This window comes from Peromyscus eremicus, chromosome 10 (assembly GCF_949786415.1).
Source record: "Peromyscus eremicus chromosome 10, PerEre_H2_v1, whole genome shotgun sequence".
NCBI lineage: Eukaryota > Metazoa > Chordata > Mammalia > Rodentia > Cricetidae > Peromyscus > Peromyscus eremicus.
Genome location: NC_081426.1, coordinates 14,547,764 through 14,572,811, shown reverse-complemented (window position 1 = coordinate 14,572,811; position 25,048 = coordinate 14,547,764). Strand labels below are relative to the sequence as shown.

The 25,048-nt window shown below is 40.0% G+C and overlaps 1 pseudogene; it reads right to left on the bottom strand.

Annotated features, from left to right (window-relative positions):
* Positions 1 to 22,728: 22,728 nt before the first annotated feature.
* Positions 22,729 to 24,467, bottom strand: LOC131920590 (RNA-binding protein with serine-rich domain 1-like; annotated as a pseudogene).
* Positions 24,468 to 25,048: the final 581 nt, after the last annotated feature.

Sequence of the window (25,048 nt, the reverse complement as noted above, 5' to 3'; positions counted from 1 at the left end):
AACATGATTTTCTTCAGTTTTATTTATCTTAGGTCCATTTCTCCTTCATTTCAGAGTAGGAGATAAAGGTATAGTCATTTGGTTGGTGTTTGTTTTCAAGATGCAACATATGTCATTCCATGTCCTCTTGATCTGTAGAATTTCTACTGAGGAATCTGCTGTTCCTGGAATGTGGTGACTCTAATGTATAAGTTAGAACTTTCATGTGTCTGGGGAGGGGGTGCACAAGCAGGTCAAAGGAAGATGTAGGGTATCTTTGTTATTTTCTTTCTGCCTTATTGCCTTGAGATGGGTCTCACTGAACCAAGAGCTTGCTGTTTTAGCTAGTCTGGCTCAACACTGAGCTCCCAGGGTCTGCCTGTCTCTGTCTCCCAGTGCTGGGGTTATGGGCATGCGAATGTCTCCATGCCTGGCTTTTCATGTGAGTGCTTAGAATTTGAACTCAGACCCTCCAGCTTGTGTAACAGGAGCTCTTACCCACGGAGCCATCTCCCCCACCATGTTTGGCATTTTTCTCTTGCAGATTTAAAAATTCCTTCTTTTTGCTGTATTTTAACGGGCATATGTAATGGTCAGCATGTCTCCTGATTGTGCCTTATTGCTGGGAGTCTGCACATATTTATTTATTTATTTGTTTGTTTGTTTGTTTATTTGTTGTTTATTATATATGGATGTCCACATCTTGCCTGAGATTGGGGACATTTTCTCCAAACTATTTTATTGAATAAGTTTTCTATTTTATTGAATAAGTTTTCTATTTCTTAACCTTTGTTTTTTGCTCTCCACACATGACAAGATGAGGACTCTAGATCACTTTGTATGTTGTCCCAGTAATCTTGAATACCTCCTTATTCTCCGGTGTCTTTTTTTTTTCTCTTTGACTGTGATGTTCCTGCAGAACAGTCTTCACATCTCAGTATTCCTTCTCACATTTGGCCTAGCTTCCTGAGCTCCCACTCTGTTTTCATTTGGCTTACTGAATTTTTCTCTTCCCATTGTTTTTGTTTGATTTCTAACTCTATATCTTTGCTGTGTCTCTCATTCATTCATATTCTGAATTGTTTTCCTATTTTCATTCAAACCCTCATCCCTAGTCTTTTGGAAATCAGCAATCACTCTGAGTTCTTCAGCAAGAATTTCATCCTTACTATATCTCTGGAGTGAGTTACCAGAGAATTATGATCTTTGGGGCATGGCCTGTCTCCTGATTTGTGCACCTGGGATGCCCTTCTTTAGTACACAACTTTCTCTCCTTCAGAGGTGTCAGTTGTTAAGCAATTTTGTGTTTATTTCTAGCTGATAATCATGACAAAAGTCTCCATGTAGCCTCCTTAGCTGTGGTAAGTGAGTGTGGCCACAGTATATACACCTCAGTGTCAGGGAGACCCATTGCCACTGAAGGTCATGCGAGAATAGAAAATGTTGTGTAGATAACAGTGTATGGGATGCATGTAGTAAGGCTATCCCTATTAATAGGAGTAGTGGCCCCCATGATGTGGTGGGGTTCCATCAAGCACTGTTGATGCTATTTATGTCACCAACAGGTGTCTCTGGTACTCACAGTTCAGTAGTGTTGAGAAGCTAAGTCAAATTCCTCTGACTAAACACTGGTGTGGGCCCAGATGCTTCCTGAGAGGCAGTAACAGGGTGACAGCACCCCTCTGTGGCACTCCCATCTGTTCGTCAGCACAGAAGGATGAGACAAGGTACAGTGATGATAGGGATCTGTGCAGGTGTGGTGACAGCAGCAGTTTATACCGCTTCTCTCTGCAGCTACTGTGGGCCTGCCTGCCCAGGAATGTCACTTCAGCCTAGATAGAGACAGTGTTGTGACTGGAAGGTTTTCTCTCATGTATCCTGTTAGCTGTTTCAAACTTCATTGACTGGGAGTGAGTAATGCCTACAGTCACAAAACTTACTTTAGCTGATGTGTGAACAAAAGGAGAATATAGGTTGGCATCAGGATATGTTTCTCTCCAGATACTATGTGCCTCATGCGCAAGATGACAGTTACAATAGCTGTGGTGCCCAAGAGCACCCAACACTCTCTACTGAGTGAGAGAGCCATAGAATCAGAGGTGAAGTGAGGTGACAGGCATCATACATGATGCTGGTGGCAGGGACAGAGGGAACCACATGAGTGTCTTCTGGCTCTGCTGTGAGGCCAATGCATGGCTGAGCCTTTGTCCCCCAGATCTCTGGTCTTAAGATAATACTGCAAGGTTTTAATTCTATGCCAATATCCAGTAGAGCAAAGCTCACTTCTTTAAATTGAACAAGTCATTTAAACGTGTACTTTTCTTCTGGATTCATCTATATGTGCTTTTTCCAGTATTTAATAAAAAGAACAATGAAGTGATTCCTTTAAGGCAACAGTTTAAACAAACATCCATTTTTCTTGGTCTACAAGGACACAGCTCTCTCTCCATTGTTGACAAGACACACACTCTAGGTTATTTTTGAATGTTTTCAGCCCAAGCATGTTGTCTTAGTTTGGGTTTCTATTGCAGCAACAAAACACCATGACCAAAGCAAGTTGGGGAGGAAAGGGTTTATCTGGCTTACACTTCCACAGCAAGGACATCCCACCCATGGCTTATGAGCTATTGACAATTTATAGCTACTGAGAGAGGAAGAGTCACTTTGTGTTAAAGGTACGACCTCTAGTAGGGTACTCTAGCTCTGGAGGATGGCCCCAGAATATTTCAGAAGTACTAATTCCACTTGATGGGTTAAAAAAATACAGGACACAAAGTTGACTAGGTAGGGAAGTAGGGTTAATCTGGAAAAATTTGAGGGAGGGTGGATGTAATCAGAATATATTGTGTGAATTTCTGAGAGAAGTAATAAAATATTATTAGAAAAGAAAACACTTGTATAGTACAGATATGGCCTGAACTTCAAATATTCCGTGCCAAAATTTCTTTGGCTTCTAAAATTCCATATTAGTAGTACATTAGGTGACATTTTAATAAGTGCTTGGGACAGCATGTTGCCAAGCAGATAACCTTTGAAAACTAGATGAAACTAGCTACTTCAGGGTGAAAAGTGATGTACTTAAATTGTTATCATGCTGTGCTGTGATTTGACAACATCATGTTTTAATTATAGTCCAACATTATTATTTCTTTCTGAAAACACATGCTTTTTATTAAAAAGAAAACATTTCCCAAAAGTTTCAAAATTTGGAAACAAAATGGCAACTTGCTTTAAAAAAAAAACCTGCTAAAACTACCACAACCAAAAATATGGGCTTTATTCAACACTACTGTATCAATATCATCTCATTACTAATATGAGATTTACATATTTGTGTAAGATGCTAATAATAGAGCAAGATCAAAGTGGGCATATGTGAACTATATGCTATGTGGAACTTTTACTTAAATTTAAGTTTCTTCCAGAAATAATTTATTTAAGATAGCTTTTAAGTAACATTTAATTATGTAACTACTCTCATTATCAACACATACAATATTTCCATTGCACCTAAAAATTCCCTGTGCCTTTTATTCAGTCCTTGTACCTGATCCAAGTCCCTGTATACCATTGACTTGATGTATTTTGACTATGGATTGTATGTGCTAAAATATCTAGCAGAAAAGATAGGTAACAAAGAGAAGTTTTGGAAGTTTTGCATGTCAATTGTGAAAGTAAAAATGTGCATATGAACTATCAGAAGTGAAGAAATCTTTTAATAGATTTCTCAGCAGACTAGGCACAGTGGAAGGAACCCTCACTGAACAAATGAGGACAGCAGAAATTATTCAAGTGAAAACATAGCACAAAAACTGAGAAGAACAGAGCAACCAAGACCTGTGAGACAATGCCACAGTCTCTAACGTGCAGTATTGATGTCCTCCTTGGAAGAGAAGAGGCAAATATTCCAGAAAGGATAATCAAAAGGAATCGTGAAGAGTTTTCCAAAATCTGGCCCACTCTGATAATCAGATTAGTGAATACCATAACTGTCATCATAGAGCCTTCATCCAGTAACTGGTGGAAGCAGATGAAGAGATCTACTGCTGGGCGCCAGGCCGAGCTCCAGGACTCCAATTGATGAGAGAGAGGAGGGATTCTATGAGCACGGGACATCTAGATCATGACAGGAAAACATACAGAGATGGCCAGCCAAACTAGTGGAAACTCATGAACTGTGGACCAATAGCTGTGGAGCCCCCGTGGGACTGGACTAGGCTCTCTGGACAGGCAAGACAGTTGTTTTATTTGAACTGGTTAGGGGGCCCCCAGGCAGTGGAATTGGGATCCGTCCCTGGTACATGAGCAGGCTTTTTGGAGCCCAGTGCCTACGGTGGGACACCTTGTGCAGCCTTGGTGCAGGACGAGGGGCTTGGACCTGCCTCAACTGAATGTAGCAGGCTCTGCTGACTCCCCATGGGAGACCTTGCCATGGAGGAGGTAGGAATGGGGTGTGGGTTGAGGGGGAGAAGGCTGGGGGGGGGGCAGGAGGAGGGAGGAGAGGGGGATCTGGGGTTGGTATGTAAAATGAATAGAATATAAAATTTTTAAAAAAGTTTTTCAAAATCTCTCGTGGTGCTCTGGAGTGAGAAACATTCGCCATTGCCCCCTTTATCTGGACACGTGGCACTTGGTCTCCAGTTGGTGACACTGTTTGGGAAGGTCAGGGAACCTTTAGGAAGTGGAGCCTGGAGGGAGGGAGTGCTCGTGGCGGGGCGGGGCTTTTAGAGTTTGCACTTGATTTATTTCACCTCTCTCTCCCTTTTTCCCTCCTCCTCCTCCCTCTCTCCCCACCCCACTGTTTCATTTTGCATTTGAAGATGTAATCAGCCAACTTCCTGCTTGGGCCACATGCTGCCACACCTCCCCCACCATGATAGACTCCCATTCCAGAACTGTAAGGCAAAATAAACTGTCTTCCATAATTTGCTCTTAGTCAAATCTCTAATTTGGATTCGGCCACATATAACACAGAAAAAGAATAGCTCAAAACTCCCGCTGGGCCTGTACTACACTGATCATGTTAAAATTGAGAACGCTCAGGAAAAATAAATAAATAAATAATAAATACTTACTTAAACGAACACTGATTTCCTTAATATGTGTGCAGTGTAGGGATTTCTTGGCTGAAACCTGCAATTATACATTTGAATGAGTGACAGGTAGAGATGAGAAAGGAGAAGCATGATATTTCTTATGCAGATCTCTAAACCCCCAGCTTCTCTGAGGAGTGTGGGCTCACACTTGGGAAGAGCTTTCTTGGATGCTAATTCAAAGGAAGTTCAGATGGCTAGAGTCCTCCTCTCCGTCATCTTCTGTTCTCTCATGCACACAGAGGCTTACATTTCAGCACAGCTTCTCCTGTGCTTTCTTCTGCAGTCACCAACTCCTCTGAAAGCAGACCTCTAACCTCCAGGGTCACCTGGCTGACCTCTGCCAGCCTGACTTAGTGCTGACTTGAATTATCAGCTCTTCTGTGAGGTCTAGAGAGACACTGCCATGGTTTCCAGCTTCTTTCAGTGGAATACTTTACAGAAATTACTTATCCACACATACCACAAGTGTAAAGCCATCTCTTAAAGAGAACTCATAAGCCAGTAGCGTAAAATGAATTGTAAATGGTTAGTACAATTTTAAGTTATCAAGTTCCTTACAAAATTCCAATGGAAAAAAAAAATGTGACATTTTAAAATGTTAACTCAGCAAATATAAAAGAAATGAGGTTAAGGAGCAGGTTAATGGCCTCTTCAATGCTGACAGGGGGGTTGGGCACCCCTCAGAAAGGAATTTTGATGATATCAGTAAGCATATTATTCTTCACATGACACCATGATTTCAACTCTAGGTGATTTATTTTAAGGAAATGATCCAAAATATAGACAACTATATAGGGTGTGTATAATTAACCAAGAACTACTTTTAATCAAGAAAATATTTTATATTCCCTGCGTGGTCATAGTTAAGTGAATCATAGTATATAAGTAAGACAGAAAATTATGCAACTTTCCAATGTAATTATAAGTATCCTTCCTATGGTTTTAATAAGTGTCAAAAGAAAAAAATATAAAGCCATACTATGAATTCAACTACTCTAAAAACTAAATAAAATAAACTACAGAAAAAATATTTCAGATATTAGTATTGGTTAGACATATGGTAGATATTTTTCTTTGCATTTTTATATTTTCAATCTTTTCCCAAATTTTGTTCTGAGAACAAAATTCTTTGATAATCAGAAGTGATCAGAGGTAAAAAAAAATTTTTTTTTGGTTTATGTTAGTATTAGTCACAGCAATTATCCAGAATAAATAAGAGCCTGACGGTTTAATATTGTAAACTGGACAGGATCTAGAATCCCCAGGAGACAAGCCTCCAGGTATACCTACTAGGGATAACCTTGGTTGAGACAGCCTCTGGCCATACTTTTGAGGGAACAGCATAGAAGGAAGACCCTTCCAATCGCAGATGGCACCACTGCCAGAGCTTGATTTCTAAGCTGCATAAAAAGAAGGAAGCTAGCTGAACGAGTGAGCGTTCAGTGTTCTCTTCCGTCTGAGGACTGTAGACATAGCGTGACCAGTTGCAGCAACCTCCTGATGCCTTGATTTCCCCACCAAGATGGACTGCACCCTGGAACTTGAGCCAAAATAAAAACTTTCCTCCTTTCATTTGTGCCTTGGTTAGTTCTTTATCAACTTGACCATGCTCAGTCATTTGAGAAGAGGAAGCTCTTGGAGAAATGTTCCCCAATCAGATTGGCCTGTGGGCAAGCCTACGGGACATTTTCTTAGTCAATGATCAATGTGGGAGGGTCCAGCCTACTGTGGGCAGCATTAGTCCTATGAAGGTGTTTCTGGAAAGTGAATGTATAAGAAAGCAAACTGAGTAAACCAGGAGGAGCAAGCCAGTAAGCAGCATTCCTCCATGGCTTCTGCTTCCGTTCCTGTCTCCAGGTTCCTACTTTGAGTTCCTGCCCTGACTTGCCTCAGTGATAAAGTGTGAGCTGACAGTTGTAGAATGAAATGAACCCTTTCCTTCCCAAGGTTTTGGTGTTTAATCACAATAGAAAGTGTAACTAAGTGATGTTGCTTTTGCTGGAGTATTTCATTATAGCAATGAGACAAGTAACTAAGAAAGAGAGATAATCCTGGTTAATTTAATTTTCAGATAATTAAGTATGTATGATTTGCTGAAAACTCTGAATAGCACGACTTTGAAGAATCTTATCATGAAACAGTGCTAAAACATATGCAGATCAGCTTTTCTTTGGAGATTTATACCATACTTCAAATATGACTGTTTTGAAAGATCACAATTATGAATTACTGATCTATCCATCAAAACACTTCTGTCTCTTCATTGTCTTTGTCTTATCATACTGAAGGTTTGTCCATTATTGTTTGCAGTGCTTTTCAATTTTTTGCATTTATTTATTTTACATTTGTGTGTATGTGCCCATATGTACACACAAATGCACATACACACATGCTCACATGCATTTCCTGTAGAGATCATAAGACAACTTACTGAAGTTGGCTTTTTCCTTCTACCATGTGGTTCCTAGAGGTTCCTATTGGGTCTTGAAGCCTGGCAAGAAGCACCCTTACACCCTTAGCCATTTTGTCAGCCCTACAGCCTCTTGGTAATTTCTTCCCACTTCATCCAAAATCAACTTTTCCTTCATGTCTTACAAATCGGTCACAAAGTCACCAAAAAGCATATAACTTTGCTAAACTTTCATCCAAGTCCTGCAGTTGGAACTTGTACACAGATCTGTACTCAGCTCTCTGATTTCACCTCCCCCAACGCCTTCTCTCTAATTCCCCCTCAGGGTATGGTGGAAATAGTGAAGAATAGTAATTATGGGTTGATTTAATACCATTTGTCTAGTCACTCAGAGGTAGCTTAATCTACATTTTCTCCCTCTTTATACTGATCAGTAACACACTCCGTTTTCTACCTAATGAGTATTTGGGCACTCAGTTGCTAGTGCCACTTTCCTGTCCTTTCATGCAGGGTTTTCACCCTGTGGGTTCCCTGGCAGCCACCTCCCATCACTATGGTGCCCTCCCTTCAGATTTGACACAGCAGCATAAGCAGCTGCAGCACAGTCCTTGTTCTGGCTCAATAGGAGAACAATGGACTTGGCAGCAGGAGCTGACCAGAAGGAGCTGTCAGTGAGGGAGGGACCCTCTCCTGAGCTCTATAAGTGCCCACTGTCCCACACCCACAAGGGGGAGGTGCTTCCGAAGCTGACACAGCAAAGCCTGCACACCAAGCAGTGAATGCCTAGAGCTTGGCTCTGAACCCGACTTCTTATTTGACTGAGAGAGATAGAAGAAGAACAAAAGCACCCATCGGTACACAGTGGCGTCTCCCCAGCCTTGGAAACATTTCAGAAGGATTTAAATCTTCGCTTTACTGGGACAGACTTGGTGTGACTGAAGCTGGGAGAGTTTCTCAGACTGCGTTGGATCAGTACACCACGGACACTGTGGTGTACGTCATGGATGTGTGTGTGTGTGTGTGTGTGTGTGTGTGTGTGTGTGTATGCTTACAGAATGTTAAATTTATAAAATCATGTATTTCCAACATCCCCAGTAAACACTCAAATACAAATAAAAGTTGAAATATACATGAGCAGGATTCATAAAAGTTGTGTATAAGAATCTGAAAGCTGAGAAAGATTGTTTTCTAACAATTAGTTCATCTAGGTCAAATACAAGTAAAAAGGGTTATATTTTATGAAACTGTAGTAGGTATTCTTTAGCAAAAAAGAATAGTTATTCAGGGTAATAAATAACTGAGAATTTCTACTCTATTTCATCATTATATTATGAATCAGAAAAATCATATTTTAAAAATAAAGACAACTTTTATCTTTTTGTAAGAAAAATGCAATCTGGGAGCTGGAGAGATGGTTCAGCAGTTAGGAGCACTGACTTCTCTTCCAGAGGACCCAGGTTCGATTCCCAGCACCCACATGGCAGCTCACTACTGTCTGTAACTCCAATATCTGACACCCTCACACAGACATACATGCCGGCAAAACATCAATGCACATAAAAGAAAAGAGAAAAGAAAAGTACAAACTATTGTCACTTCGATCATCCTGACAATAGCTGTGGGAGAGAGAGAGGCCTCTTGCTAATGAGCCCATCACTCCCTCCTTCGCCACAGCCCATGTCATAGACACATGAGCTTGAGTACTCACACTCACAGTGTGAGCCCTACTCTCTCTCATCTCTTATGTTATCACCTTCATTCACAACTTTGAGCTTGCAGAGGTGGTACATCAACTAAAGCGTACAGAGCTGCAAAAAAAAAAAAAAAAAAAAAAAAGCTTACGTTCACACACAATTTTACACCTGCTCAGCAATGTTTGCTGTGTGGTCTAAGCGCTTTTCCTCTGGCACAGGCTTTGTTACTTTAAAAAAATCACCAGCTGGCAGTGCCCGGATGTTAAGCAGGAAATTTAATACTCTCCAAGTGTTTGAAAGGTCTCTCACGGTGCGTCCCACTCACTGCTTCTTGTGCCTTCTAAGTTGTTTGTAACTGTGATTCCTGTTTACATTTGTTTGTTCTGGTTCAGTTTTTATCTGTGTTTTTTAAAAAAATAATATTTCTGTGTGTTCTTCTGAGACATTTGAGTTCATTTCTCAAACTTTATGAAGTATTTTAGATACACGAAAGCATGCTACATACATCTCTTTGGTTACGTACACTCTGCCCTCCTCCATCCTCCTACACCCCTGCTCAGTTAACCCTTTAACCGCCACTGGTCCCTTCTTTCCAATCACATGTATTCTACTATCACTCCAATTGTATTTTTTCATTGTGTTGTGAAACAATAAGCTTCCGTACAGCACTTTATACACCATTCAAAAATGCCTTCTAAACGTTTTATTCCAATTTGGCACAAGCTAGAGTCATCTGAAATGAGAGAACGTCAAATAAAAAAAAAAAAAGGCCTCCATAAGTTCTGGCTGGAGGGCATTTTCTTAATTAGTGATTGATGGGTGAGAGCCCAGCCATTTTAGGTGGTTCCACCCTCGGTCTGATGGTTCTGGGTTCTATAAGAAAACAGGCTGAGCATGTAATGGTGCGGAAGCCAGTAAGTAGCACCCATCTATGGCTTCCACATCAACTCTGGCCTCCAGGTTTCTGCCCTGTTTTAAGATCCTGTCCTAACTTCCTTCAATGATAGACTATGATGTGGAAGTGTAAGCCAAATAAACCCTTTCCTACCCACCTTGGTTTTGGTCATGGTGTTTCATCCCAGTAATAGAAACCCTATCTAAGACAGCACCCATGGACCTTAGGTGCTCTCACCTTTGGTCGAAGCAGCTTCTCTTTGCTGTGGGCAGCATTCAATGCAGAGGTGCATAATGCGTCAAAGTCCTAAGACTAAGAGACTGAGTGTTTAGCCTTTAACCATATCTGTCAAACACACACGCCAACATACACACACACACACACACACACACACACACACACACACATGCAGGACCCAGGGAACATGGTAAAAGAGAAAGTAGACAGAATGTAAGGGCTGGGAGATAGGACAGAGCATTGTGAAAGCTGTCTTCTGGGCAGGATATGGCCATGGCATTAATGAACTCACACCAATTGTGCTTGGACCCTTCTATGAGCAGTAGATCAAATGAGGCTAAAGACTCACACTGTAAGTCAATTGATAACTTGAGATTGAACTCTATCTTGGGAGAAAACGCTATGAAAAACATTATCTGAAAGTGTCAACACATACATTGTCACCATCTCAGACAAATGCTGGTACTAGGGCAAAAAGTTGGGAAATGGGTATTTTCCTTTCGTAGATGTGTATAGAATGTTTTACTAAAGAGAAAAACACACATTCATATTATTTGGGAAGAGAAAATGCAGAGTTGTGAGGATATGTGTGTAGGAGAGATTGTGATTTTTATCTTTAGTCATTTCTGAACTTTTATTAGTGGGAAATACACCAACCTTATGTAAAAATAAAAAAATATTACATTTTGCAAAATTAGCGATTAAAAGAAACATAATTTGTTTATATTGGATTAAGTTTTGAGGGAGCTTTTACATGATTCTGCCTATACTATCAAGCATAACTGCTTGATTCTAATAATTTAAATCTGTCTATTTTTAAACAGCTCACCAGATTGTTTAATTTTATTTCTCGTGGTGTTTATTTTTCATGTTAATACTTACCTATTAGAGTTAAACAACCTCAGATAACCTAAAGAAAAATCAGATCAAAAGTGCAAGTACTTCAGAATCTGAAGAAGAATCTTGACATTAACAGTTGTGTTTCAAATTAGCTAACAAGACCCTATGAGATAGTCAACAGGAGAAGCCCCACCTGCCCCCTCCACAGAAACAAGGACAGAGTGAAACCTGACTGGATGCATAACATCAGGCGTGACTGGTGTGTCCAAAGAGGACAAAGAAGTACAAGAGCCAGAGAATTTGTGTCCGAGGAAGTTGCAAAATCATCCCGTATCTGAGGTCATCTTGTCCTTGGATTTCAAGGACATTTTTCTTCCTGAGCTGAAATCTTGGCTTCCCAAGAAGACAGCTGAACATAAAATCACAGGAATAAAAGATGGTTTCATCCTATCGTCTTCATTAAGGCTAAGTAAACAGGACAAAGTGTTCACAAAACAAGGCTACATATGGGTCTCTGAGTGAAGCCCAGCATTTGTGGAATTATTACTAGATGCTATAGAATGGAACCTGTTTCTCCAAACACCAGTGACCTCAGATAAACGTGGCCCAGTGGCATTCAGTACACAGTTAAGAGTCAGCCCTTAAAGATTCCGTGATAGAGTTAACCATATAGTTACAGGTTTGTGTGTGTGTGACTAGTTGTTAAGCTGATTAGTTGGCTCCAATACAGTACCTCTGAGGATTTATACCTTCATTGGTTGCTAAGAGGGGCATGAGAAATGTTGCATACAGTCAGCCCCTCATAGTTACAATTTTTATAGGTAGGGATTCACGCAATGATGGATCAAAAACGCTATTTTCAATGTTGTATTATGTCATGGACTATGTCATTAGGACTCCAGTGGTCGCATCTATTTAGAACATACACAGACTTTTTCTCTTGTCATTGTTTTTGAAACAATATAGTATAACAACTATTTGCATAGTGTTCACATTGTATTACAGATTTAAAGGATATAGAAGACTGTGCATAGGTCATATGCAAACATGATGTCATTTTATACAAGGGAAATGAGCGTATGTGAATATTAGTATCCATTGGAATCTTACAGCTAGTACTGAGGGATAAATTTTTATTACATTCGTGTGCGTGCGTGCGTGTATGTGTGTGTGTGTGTGTGTGTGTGTGTGTGTGTGTATGTGTACATGCTATGGAGTATATGTGGACTCAAAAGACAACCTATGGGAATTGGATCTCTCCTTCCACCAAAGCAGGTCCCAAGGATGGAACTCAGGTCACTAGGTTTGGCAACAAGCAATTTCACCTGCTAAGCTATCTCAACAGCCCTGGGAAATGAATTTCATCAAGATTCATGAACCTACAGAGAACCATGTGCATGGAGGCCTATTATGGTCATAATACTGCTTTAATTCTTACTATTATAGAATACGATTAAAAAACCTTCAATAGGGCTTTCAAGTTCATCTACATTATGAAAAAAAATTTGTTTTAAAGCCCCCATTGTCTGCTTTTAGATTCTCAATAAATTCATCTTCCTATACTTGATATTATTGTTTCTGATGAAAGTGGTCATTCTTCCACTTTTACTATATAATAATTTTATAATCCTTCCTTATAAAATTATCTCTAATAATTTTTAATTCATTTCTGTTTCCATTTTATCATTCAGTAATTTCACTCTTTGATTTGGAAATGCTTGTGGCATGTCTACTATGTATAGATTACAATAGCTGTAACTATAAATTTTTAAATGTGACTGCTTTTTGGCAATTTATATTCTTCAGTGTGCATACATGGGAAATATTTTTTAGCATGTAATGAATATATATAACATAATACCTCTTATATCACCAATAGTAATTTATAAAATTTTATCCTTTAAAACTTGATGAAAATATTATTTTTCCATTCTTTTGATTTCTCTTAAAGCTCAACAAGTGCTTCCTAGATAGTAAATGTTCAACAAATATGACTGAATTTATTGTTTCAAAGTGATACATTTTAGGGCACCTAGATTAGGTTTTAGTAAGGCACACTCAGACCTAGCAGAAGCCAAATAACTCTCAGAGTACCCAGCAGCATTCTGTGCCTTGAACTTTCTTTGATGAAGGTATGAAGGGATGGCTAATTCATAAGCTTGACAGACTCTCACTGTTCACCTTCATTCTATACTGATATTGTCAGTATGTCCTAAATGTCCTATACTAATCCCCTTTTGATAAATTATAGAAACTACAGAGTTAGAACTATGTTTAAGTTTTAACTTTGCATCTTCTAACTTTCTAAACACGGCCTTTTGCACAGTTGAGAAGACAGCTTTCAAGTCTGATAAAGAAAAATCTCCCAAAGAGCAAGAAAAGTCATAGGGAAAGATTCTTGAAATTTTCTTTTCAAAAGTATTATTCAAGTATTTTCCTGTTTTCTAGAATGTTTGTGCTTTCATATTAACCTGCCATTTAGACCACGCTCTTGCAATGTACAGAAGTGACACAAGGTAAATGTTTAATAAGTCATTTTCTTGGTTGTGTGAATATGAAAATTGGAGAAAGTTCAAGGCCAACAACCTCCTCAGTTAAGATTGTGTTAGAACTTATCTCCTCCAATTTATCACTAAACATAGCTGATGCAGCCAGTTCTCCAGGGACCAACGCTCATTGCGATGGAGAAACTCTTGAATTTATTTCACTTATAAAGAATGAAGCATCGTTTCCTTTTTTGTCAGCACAGAACAATGGGGCACATGTCGCACGTACTCAGTACTTGGGAAATAGAGATTTACATGACAGTTTTCATTTCCTACAAAGTCACAATGAGTTCCACATGCAAAAAGGAAAACAAAGATATCTCCTGAGAATTGAGTTTCGAGAAAGCTGTCAGAATGGTGACCACACAGGCTATTTCACAACTTCATCTAATGGTCACTTCATTCTATCATGGTAAATTAGAACTTAATAACAAATCCAACGTGTACCATCATTTCTGGCATAATTCTTTCTATAGACCTGTCCTTTAATTAGAGCAAGGTTTAAAGGTTATGTAATAAATATCCAACATTGTTTTTTGTCATCTATATCATTTTTCCTTTCAAATAATTTTTCCTATGCCTCCATTTTCTTAGAAAAAATGAATTTTTATCAAATTAAAGAAACCTTTATTTCTGAAGGAAAATTCTATAAAAAGCAAGCAGCAGTAAAATAGCAAATAAAATATATTGCAAGCTTGAAATGAGAAAGGCCCTCCTTGATAGGCTCAGTGTAAGGCAGCATCTAAATTATGACCTAATTTTTATTCTAATTTATTCTAATGTATTTACCATTTGCAGAAAATACTTGGTATTTAAAAATAAGAGATCAATGTCAATGACAATAGTTCAGTAAGACTGAACTATTGGCCTGGGGGATGGTCCAGTCTGTACAGTTCTGTCATATAATCATGAAGACTTGGGTTTGGATTCCCCAACACCCATGTACAAAAGTCACAATGAGTTCCACATGCAAAAAGAAAAACAAAGATGTCTCCTGAGAATTGAGTCACATGTACTTACTTACATCTGTAAACCTAGGACAGGGTAGGAAGAGACGGGTAGATCTGCATGATAAGCTGGCCAGCCTGTCTAACCAATCCATGGGTGCTAGGTTCTGTGATGAGCCCTGTCTCAGAAGATAGTTCAGAGACTGATGAAGGGAGACACTCAACATCACCCACTGGCCTCCCCAGGCATGCACGCACATATACATCATATGCACTTACATGCACACATACACACAATCACCAATAAGAGTTGGACAAAATTTTCCTTAGTGAAGACAAAACATATGAGCAATATCAAGCTTTGGGAAGTTCAGAGATATCTCCTGGGGCTTCTCTGTTTCTATTTTAGTAAGACTTCAACTTTAAATTTGTGTTCCTAAATATATAATACATTCAAAGAAGAGTGTAACTTACGTTTATTTCCTTGTATGTATGTGTGACTTGCCCATAGTTATCCTATATACAACCTTAACTAACTTTTAAGACAACTATAATTATGTTTAATGGAAAATATAAGATATTATATGGCAAAACAGTTTGAAAAATCAAAGATGTCTTAAATGAAATTTAAAATCATTTTAAAGGTAGTAGAACTACAATATAACATTAAAAGCCATGGAAGCTAGAGCAGTACATTGGAGAATATTTATATTTAAATTCTTATAAAAAGAAATAAATCAATATGAATAACAGTAATAAGTAATAAATTAATATACAAATTTAAGAAATAAAATTCAAAACGAACAGAAGGAAGGAACTAACAAAAAGCAGAGACCAATAAATTAGAAAGTCGACAGTTTTTAACAGTAAAATTAAAGTCTAGTTCTTGCAGACTATCAGTAGAGTTGACAAACTTTTATCCAGACTGACCAGAGGAGGAGATGGTAGGTAGAAATGATCACATCGTGACAGAAGACATCACTGCAGACTCTTTCGACATTGAATGAAACCGTAATAACTCAAACCATAAGTCTGAAAACTTAGATGACAGTTTCCTAAAGTGAATTAAACTAAAAGGTGGTGAATGAAAAACTAGATCAGTTCTAGAGTCCTGTATCCATCAATTAAATAAATCTTGAGTTGAGAACTTCCCAATGAGAAAATAGCAGATCCAGATGGTTTCACCTGTAAACTGGAGCACATTTTCAAGAGACAAGAGTGGGGGACACAGATGACAGGAGGGGTGGGCACAGACAGGAGGGGTGGACACAGACGGGAGGGGTGGGCACAGACAGGAGGTAGTGGGGGGACATACAGAAGGTGGGGTCACAGACAAGAGGTAGTGGGGGAACACAGACAGGAGGTGGGGCTAACAGCAAGCAGATGTGGAACAGAGTAGGAGATATCTAACTGCCTGATAACACCAAAGGCCTGCCCAAAGCTTTTAGGATGTGCTACCAGAGGCTTCCGTATCCTCAACAGAGTTAGCTCCCACCCTACGCCCTCAGCACTTCAACCACGAACATGTGGTACAGGAACCTCTCCAGTCAGTGCAGGAGAAAATGCAGGCAGCCAGCTCCACCCACAGGCTTCAGAGAAAGTACTTGAGTTTAAGTTCTTCAGAGATGTGCCTAAAGGAAAACAGACAGAAAGCACTCAGGATACCGCTTGACTTTGTGGATTAGCAAAAGCACCCACACTGAGAGTTTTGTTTAGGGGTACAGCCAAGGGGTACTGAGCTTGCCTAACGGGCCCAAGGCCCTAGCCCCAGCACTACAAAACTAAAAGGAATGCCCTCCCTCGCAAGAGTGAGGAATTGAGCAGACACATCCATGGAACAGATTGGAGAGACACTCGGGATCCGGCGAGGCTGACTAAAGTGTCTCTTTGAGGCCTTAAAGCAATAAATAAATGCTTCCTCAGCTGAGGAGACAACAAAAGTAGTTCAGGGAACATGGAGCAAATATAAATATTCTTAAATGAATCATTTCTTTTTATTTTATTAAATAAAATATTTATTTTATTTTATGGTGTTTTGCCTGTGTGTATGTCTGTGTGAGGGTGTCGGATTCCCTGGAGGTAGAACCACAAGCAGTTGTAAGCTACCATGTAGGTACTGGGAATTGGTCCTGGGTCCCCTGGAAGAAGAGCCAGTGCTCTTAACCACTGAGCCATCTCTCCAGCCCCAGAAATATTTTCAAAATATATTAAATAAAAACAAAATGATCAGGGGAAAATTCAAGTCAGCACTCACAGCAGATCAACGTTTTCAAGTCCAAAATGCAAAGCAAGTACCTCAACTGTGCCTCAGCAGAATTTCTCTATTTTGGAGTCATGTGGGAATGTATTTTCAGCAATAGGGGTACTAGTTTAACAAAAATAATGATGTTTAGTAAACTTTCAAACACTGGGCTGATGAGATGGTTGAGTGGTAAAGGTGTTTGCAGCACAAGACTGGCAAGCTGAGTTTGATCACCAGAACCTGCATGATGGTGGAAGGAGAGAACCAACTCCAGGAAATTGGTCCCGGCCTTCACATGTGTGCCATGGCACACACACCCACAGATAGACATCATGCACACACGATGAATAATATATTAAATGAAACAAGAATAATAATATATTAAAAATCTGAAATTTGTAACACTTCAATGCACTAAGTTGATAATTACATCTGAATAATCTAATTGTGTTTAAACAGGTAATGAAGATATGTAGGGTGGTTCCAAATGACCAAATTTAAGAGAAATATAAATACACATAAAGCATTTATAAAAGTGAAGGATGAAAACAAACTTTCATTTTCTAGCAATGAATCCCAGCAATATTTTAGCTTCCAAATAATATCTTCAGTTGTCCCTATGAATTAGTGTGATTCTCGAGTTTTTGGAGAGTGTTGTATCATTTATTTATTAAACATGTTTGAATTCACCTATATAAGACATTGAGAACTTAGATGTAGTTTGGTAGTAGAACATTTGCTTAGTATTTAGGAGCTCCTCAGTTCAATCACCAGAATCTATATAAAACAGTACAATAAAAACAATACAGGATAGCTAGGTAAAATAATAATAGCAAATATGCACATAAAAATTTATTTTCTTTTAATGAAGGTCCATCCATGTTTTCTGCCATTTGAGTGACACATCACTATCAGTCTGGAGATTTAAAATAAATAAATAAACAAACATTTCAGCTCTAACCACGTAAGTCAAGCTCTGCAGGGTAGAGCTGGGCTGTGTCTTTTAGCACCTTCGGGGTGACCTCCAACCCTGTGGTAAAAAAAGGGAGGTTTTTACTCGATTAATTTCATTTTCCTTAATTCTTGATATGAATATCTAATAATTTTTTTATCAATTCCTTTAAAAAAGTCCCTAAAAGACTATTTAAAATGTCTCTTATGTCTAATTTTGCTAGGTAGTTAGAGTTGTTAAAGTTTATTTCCTAAATAATCTAGGACGGGGTTAAATTTTGCTTTACTCAATATTTCCATATTACTGGGTTGTTTGTTGTTGCTTCTGTTGCTTGTTTTGTATTGTTGTCTTAGTTAGAGTTTCTATTGCAGTGGCAAAACACCCTGACCAAAACGCATGTTGGGGAGGAAAGGGTTTATGTGGGTTACACCTCCATATTGCTGTTCATTACAAGGAAGTCAGGACAGGAACTCAGATCTGGAGTTCCTGGAGGCAGGAGCTGATGCAGAGGCCATGGGCGAGAACTGCTAACTGGCTTGCATCTCATGGCTTGATCAGCCTGCTTTCTTTTAGAACCCAGGGCCACCAGCCCAGGGATGGCACCATCTACAATGGACCAGGCCCTCCCCCACTGATCACTAATTGAGAAAATGCCTTACAGCTGGATTTCATGGAGGCATTTTCTCAGCTGAGGCTCCTCTTTCTTCTCTGATGACCAGCTGTGTCATGTTGACACAAACCAGCCAGTACGATTGTCTTGTCTTGGTTGAGGCAAGGTCTTGAGACCTATGCTGGAGTGGTCTAGAATCCACAGTCCTAACTCAACCTCCTAAGGGCTATGATTACTAGTATGTGCCTCCATGCACTACTGAAGGCGTTTTTATTGAAAATTTCTGGTGGTTAGATTTGGTTTGAGGCAGACTAAACATTTTTATTAATATCTTTATTTTGTCATCGTTATGAATAACTATAACATCATTATTAGAACTTTAGTTTAAGGTACCTGGAAGCTCAAGAAATAATATGGTATCATATAAAATTAAAAAGCTGGGCTGGAGAGATGGCTCAGAGGTTAAGAGCACTGACTGGTTGCTCCAGAGGTCCTGAGTTCAATTCCCAGCAACCACATGATGGCTCACAACCATCTGTAATTAGATCTGGTGCCCTCTTCTGTCCTGCAGTCATACATATAGACAGAATACTGTATACGTAATAAATAAATCTTAAAAAAAAAAATTAAAAAGCTTCTACAAAATGAAAAAACAACTCTGCGAAATAGAAAACATTCTTTGCTAGCTATGTATATGATATGACTAATATCTACATCATCTAAAGAAACCAAAACACCAAATACCAAAAGAAAAGCCCCAAACAACTCAAGTAACCAATGGGCTAACAACATGAACAGGCCATTCTCAAGAGATAAAATATAAATGGCCAATGAACACATAAGAACGACTCCGCATCCTAAGCCTTGAAGGAACCAAGATTAAAACTACACTGAGAACTCATTTCACCACAGGCAGGGAGGCTGTAGAAAAGAACACTGATGACAAATGCTAGTGAGAAGGGAAGCAGTGAATCCTTGTATTTACTGGTTGGAATGTAAATCAGTCTAAGCACTATGGAAATTTATACAGAAGTTCCCCGTAAAGCTAAACGTGGGCCTGCCTTCTGACAGATGCACCAGATCTGACTGTTGACTCAAAGGACTCTAAATAACAAGCCACAGAGATATTTGGAAATTCATGTTGACTATGGCACTAGCGCCTATAGCTAAGTTATGGAATCAGTGGAGGTGTCCGTCAGCAGGTGAATGGATAAGAAAATGTGATACCCATGCCCCCAGGCACACACAATGTAGTTTTATTTAATAATCTACAAGAAGGAGTTACATAGTTTGCTAGAAAATGATCCAACTTAAGACCAGCATATTAAACTAAGCCAGACTCAGAAATATAAATACATATTTATATGTCTTTACCTTCTTAACTATGAAACAAGAAAAGTGAAAAATACTCTTACAGGGTTTGCTTTGCCCAGCCATGCATTTCAGTGTTGTATAGCTGCTTTCTGCATCTCCACATATTGAATAGTTTTTAGACTATATATGTTTACTTTAAAGAAGTTTTTACTTCTCTGTGTGTGTGGTATATATGTGTGTACATATAGGTGTGGGTGCACTCCTCTGTATGTAAGTGGAGACCAAAATGTCCACTTTAGATATCTTCTTCTGTCACTATTTTTACACTTCTTATATTTATTTTGTTTTATGTGTATGAATGTTTTGTCTGCAGAAACATGTGTGAACTGTGTGTATGTATGTATGATGCCTTCAAAACAGGAACAGGACATTAGCTTGCAACTGAAGTTGTGGATGATTGTGAATCACCCTGTGGGTGCTGGGCATTGAATTTGGGTCTTCTTCAAGAATACATGCTCTTAACCATGTGTATGTACCATCTCTCCAGCACCCTTTATCTTATTTTTGAGACAATGTCTCTCATTGACCCTGGAGCTTATCTAGACTGGCTATGTCAGAGAGTCGACAGTATCCACTGGCTCCTATTCTTCCCTCCCCAGTGCTGAGATTCTGTACACAAAGCACTGCTGTGGGATGTATGGCAAATGTGTTGCTGATTAATCAATAAAACACTGATTGGCCGTTGGCTAGGCAGGAAGTATAGGCGGGGCAAGGAGGAGAATAAAGCTGGGAAGTGGGAGGCTGAGTCAGAGAGACACTGCCAGCCGCCACCAGGACAAGCAGCATGTGAAGATGCTGGTAAGCCACGAGCCATGTGGCAATGTATAGATTAATGGAAATGGATTAATTTAAGCTGTAAGAACAGTTAGCAAGAAGCCTGCCACGGCCATACAGTTTGTAACCAATATAAGTCTCTGTGTTTACTTGGTCGGGTCTGAGTGGCTGTGGGACTGGCAGGTGAGAGAGATTTGCCCTGACTGTGGGCCAGGCAGGAAAACTCTAGCTACAAAGCACCATGCTGCCTATTTTATGTGGGTGTTACAAATATGAATTTAGGTTCTCATCCTCGCACAGAAAGTGCTTTACCACCGAGTCATGTTCCCAGACCTCAACAATTATTTTAATGTGTGTAATACTTTATAAGACATGACATGGTAGTGACTCAACCATAGTTGTAATTGGTTACTATTCTCACAGGAATAAAAGTTTTATACATTTTGTGCTCTTCCCCATTAGTGATATTTTGAAATCTGAGCACCCAAAATGTGATCAGAAGAATGTTTTTGGACATAGAGATTGTAATGAATTGATATTGGTTTATGATGGCCTGATATAACTGGTGTCATTATAGAAGAGGAAAGAGATACAGACCTACATCCACACAAAGAGCTGTGTCAGTGGAAGGCCAAATTGAAGTTCTGCTAAAAAGGAAAAAATGTCAGCTATTGCCAGAGAATTATCAGAAGCAGGAGAAAGACAAGAGTTCTCCACCCAGAGTTTCAAAAGATATACTAGCTCTCAATACTTAATTTCAAACATATGTTTTAAAATAATATTTTACTAATTTGAAAATTTCATAGAATGTGTTTTGATCATATTCATGTACCCCCAACTCCTCCAAGATCTCTCTCTATCTCATCTCTTTACCCAACATTGACTTTCCTCCTCTCCTTGCCCCCATACAGTTAAGTTTGTGTTACTCAGCTATTTGGAGTGGGGACTGCTATAGAGTGTGGTAAACTTAACAGGGGTCACACCATTAGAAAAGCTGACTGAACCTCCCTTTTCCAGAAGTTATCAAATGTGAATAGCTTCTCAGCTAGGGGTGGAATTTTGTGTCCACCTTCCCTTCTCCATGCTGGGATTTGTCTGGCTGGAGGTGGAGTGAGTCTTGTGTATGCTGTCTCAATCCATGTGTTCAAGTGTGAAATTGCACTGCTTTTGTCTGGGGGAAAAAACTGTTTTCTGAAAGTCAATCCCCACCACCACCACACACACCTCTGGCTCTTATAATTGCTCTACCACCCTCTTCCCTGAAGTTTCCTGAGCCTTGGTGGGAGGGATGTCATATGTATGACCCATTTATGGTTGTGTGGTCCATAGTATGTCACTCTCTTCATGTTGAACAGCTGAGGATCTTTGTGTTGTTAATTGCCATCTACTGCAAGAAGAAGCTTCTCTGATGAGTGTTGAGAAAGGCGCTGTTCTATGAATACAGCAATGAGTTATTACAAATCATTTTAATACTAATATCCATTTAGTAGAATGATAGTTTTAGGTTCTCCCCTATAGCCTATGGCCTATCTAGCCACATGGTCTTTGGCCTCATGATGGGAATGGGTTCCATCTCATGAAACAGGCTGTAATGGTTATTTTTGGTTGTCAACTTGACTTCTGAAACTAATGAAAACCCAAATGACAGGGCACACTGTGAGGGTTTTGTTTTGTTTTGTTTTTCTTAATTAAATCATTTGAAGTGAGAAGACCCACTTCTAATCCATATCTTTTAGGTGGGAAGACACACTTTCAATCCAGGTCTTTTGAGTGGGGAAGATCAACCCTTAATCTGGAATACACATTCTGCTGGCAGGCTATGTAAAGAACGTGGAAGAAGGAAGCTTGCTCTGTGTCTGCTTGCTCTTATTCTTGATAGCAAGTCAATTCCTTCACTGGCATTAGAGCCTACTACTTCAAGACTTAGGCATATACTGAAGACCAGCTGAGACAGCCTTGTGGACTGAACAACTACTGGAATCTTGGGTCTTCCATTTGTAGACAGCCATTATTGGGCTAAGTTGACCACAGCCTGTAAGCCATTCTTTTAAAAAAATCCTCTTGAGATAGAGACAGAGTTAGAAGTAGAGATAAATATATTCATTCTATAAGGGTTTTTTTTTTTATCAATATGCATTCTAATCCTAGGTTTATTCAACAGTCCTTTCACTCTACACAAGTACAAACACAACCTTATCTAAAATGCTACAAAGTTATAAAACTCAAAACAAATTTTATAGTACTGACTGTACAATAAAAGCAAAAAAAAGCAATGTATACATTGCCAAGGTTAACCTGCAACATCACCATGAATGGCAGGTGATAACGAGGGTGGCGGTAGGTTCCATGAGGACCCTGTAGACCTAACTGGCTCACCAATTTCAGAGAGTAACAGAGACATGGGGACAGGAAAAGAGAAAGGTGTTTAACCCTACAAGTTGAAGAGGACTCCGAAGGGGACACGGCAAGGGCACGACCAGGTTACCTGACTGGTCCCAGGTCACCCGTGGAAAACGGTGTGTTGCCATTTGAAGGCTTGCTTATCCCAGGTGGCTCTGCTACCAAGCAGATTCTCAAGAACTGGAAGGGTGAACTTTCTAGCCAGAAAACTACAGGGTACCTCTATGGGCACAGTTCTGAATCAACAGTACCTCTGCAGCCAGAATCCTCCTGCAGAGGAAATATCTCCACTGCTGTCTTCGAAGCCCACCTGGTATGGGATCCTTCCCTACAGACCCTCATTTGGCTAGAGAAAGGACAAAACTGAGTTGGGGAAACATAAGTTACTGAGGTACGAAATCAAGGTCCCTGCTTATCGGGAGGAGTTGGAGCTGGAGCGGCTCCTATGGCGGCGGCCGGGAGATCGAGACCTCCTACGCACAGGGGACCTGCGCCTTGGGGAGCGAGACCTCCTTCTCATCCGTGGGGATGACCTGCGCCACATGGGTGGTGGCAGAAGCATCCTCCTGGGTGGGCTAAATCGCCGTGGGGGTGGCCGAGGCCAGGGTGCCAATACAGCAGTTGCAGTGATCTCTTGGCCATCAATTTGTCCTCCATCCATGTGCTTCAGCACCTTCTCCGCTTCATCTGGGTTCTCAAACTCCACCTGTGCGTAGCCTTTGGATAGATGAGGATGCATCCTTTCTACAGGCATGTCAATCATTTTAATTTTCCCATAAGTAGAAAATATTTCCATGATATGATCCTTGGTCACATTCCTGGTGAGCCTCCCAATGTGCACTTTGGTGGGTTTAGGTGAAGGGCCCCGCCTTTTTCTCTCTTTTTGGTGGTTTGGATTTGGAGCAGGAACGCCGCCTTTTGTCATGTCTGCGCCAAGAAGGGCTTGGGGAGCCAGAGGAGCTGCTAGAACTGGAGCTTCGGGAAGTGCTGGAGCTTCCTGAGGAGCTGGACACGGAAGAGGAGCTAGAACCACTGCTTGAGCCTGTGCTGGTGCTGGAGCCCGAGCTGGAGGTTGAGCCAGATCGAGACTTGGTGCTGCTGCTCCCCCTTGAAGCACTCTATCTCTACCGAGTCTTATCCCTGCCACGGTCCTTCTCACTTGACTCTTTAGTGGCCCCTTTATCTTTAGAGCGATCCTTGGGCTTCTCGACGGAGCGGTCCTTGCGTTTGGTAGGAGAAGGAGCCCTAGTGCTGGACTTTTTATTATTTTCTTTGACTCCTAGCAAGCTCTTCTTTTTCACTCCTGATAAATCCATTCTCCCCTTCTGAGGTGTTCAAAGCAGCAATGTCGGCCTCACTTATCTGAACTCTCACTTCTAACTCGAGTCTGAGAAACGATCCCTAATAGATTGCAATTTATGCCAAAGAGCAGCATCTTCCCGAGGCCGCCACCTCCTCCCGCTCTTCTCAGACCAGGAGGCCGGCGCAACTCTCTCATTCTATAAGTTTTATTCCTCTAGAGAGCCCTGACTAATACAGAGGGCTTAGATTCATCAGATAATGGTTGCTTACATCCACAACATTCATGTCATTATTGCATTAGTGGTCATATCTTGTTAGGTTAGTCATTATTGCAGCTTTCATGGCTCACATTGGCTGAAATTGATGTTTATTTTTCTCATAGCATGCACAGCACCTTCTAGCACTATATAAGCTAGCCACTAGGAATAGAGCTTCCAAGTTAGTACAAGCATGAACTTTCCTCTTTCACTGAGTCCAATAAATGATGTCTTCAGCAGTAGGGTCTTCCTGTCAAGTTCTGGAAGGTAAACAAGAACATTGGCAATAGTGAATAATGCTTGGGGAGGTATCTATATATTTCACTGGCCAAGAACTAACAAAGAGATAGCCTAAAGAATGGTAAGGCAATGTTGTTCTGTTGTTTTAAATAATCTCTACTCATGCTACTTTCTTATGGAAGCCCTAGAAAACTAATAGGCTAAGTTAATAAAATCTATGATTTTTAACAGATTTCCAGTTAATTAACATGAA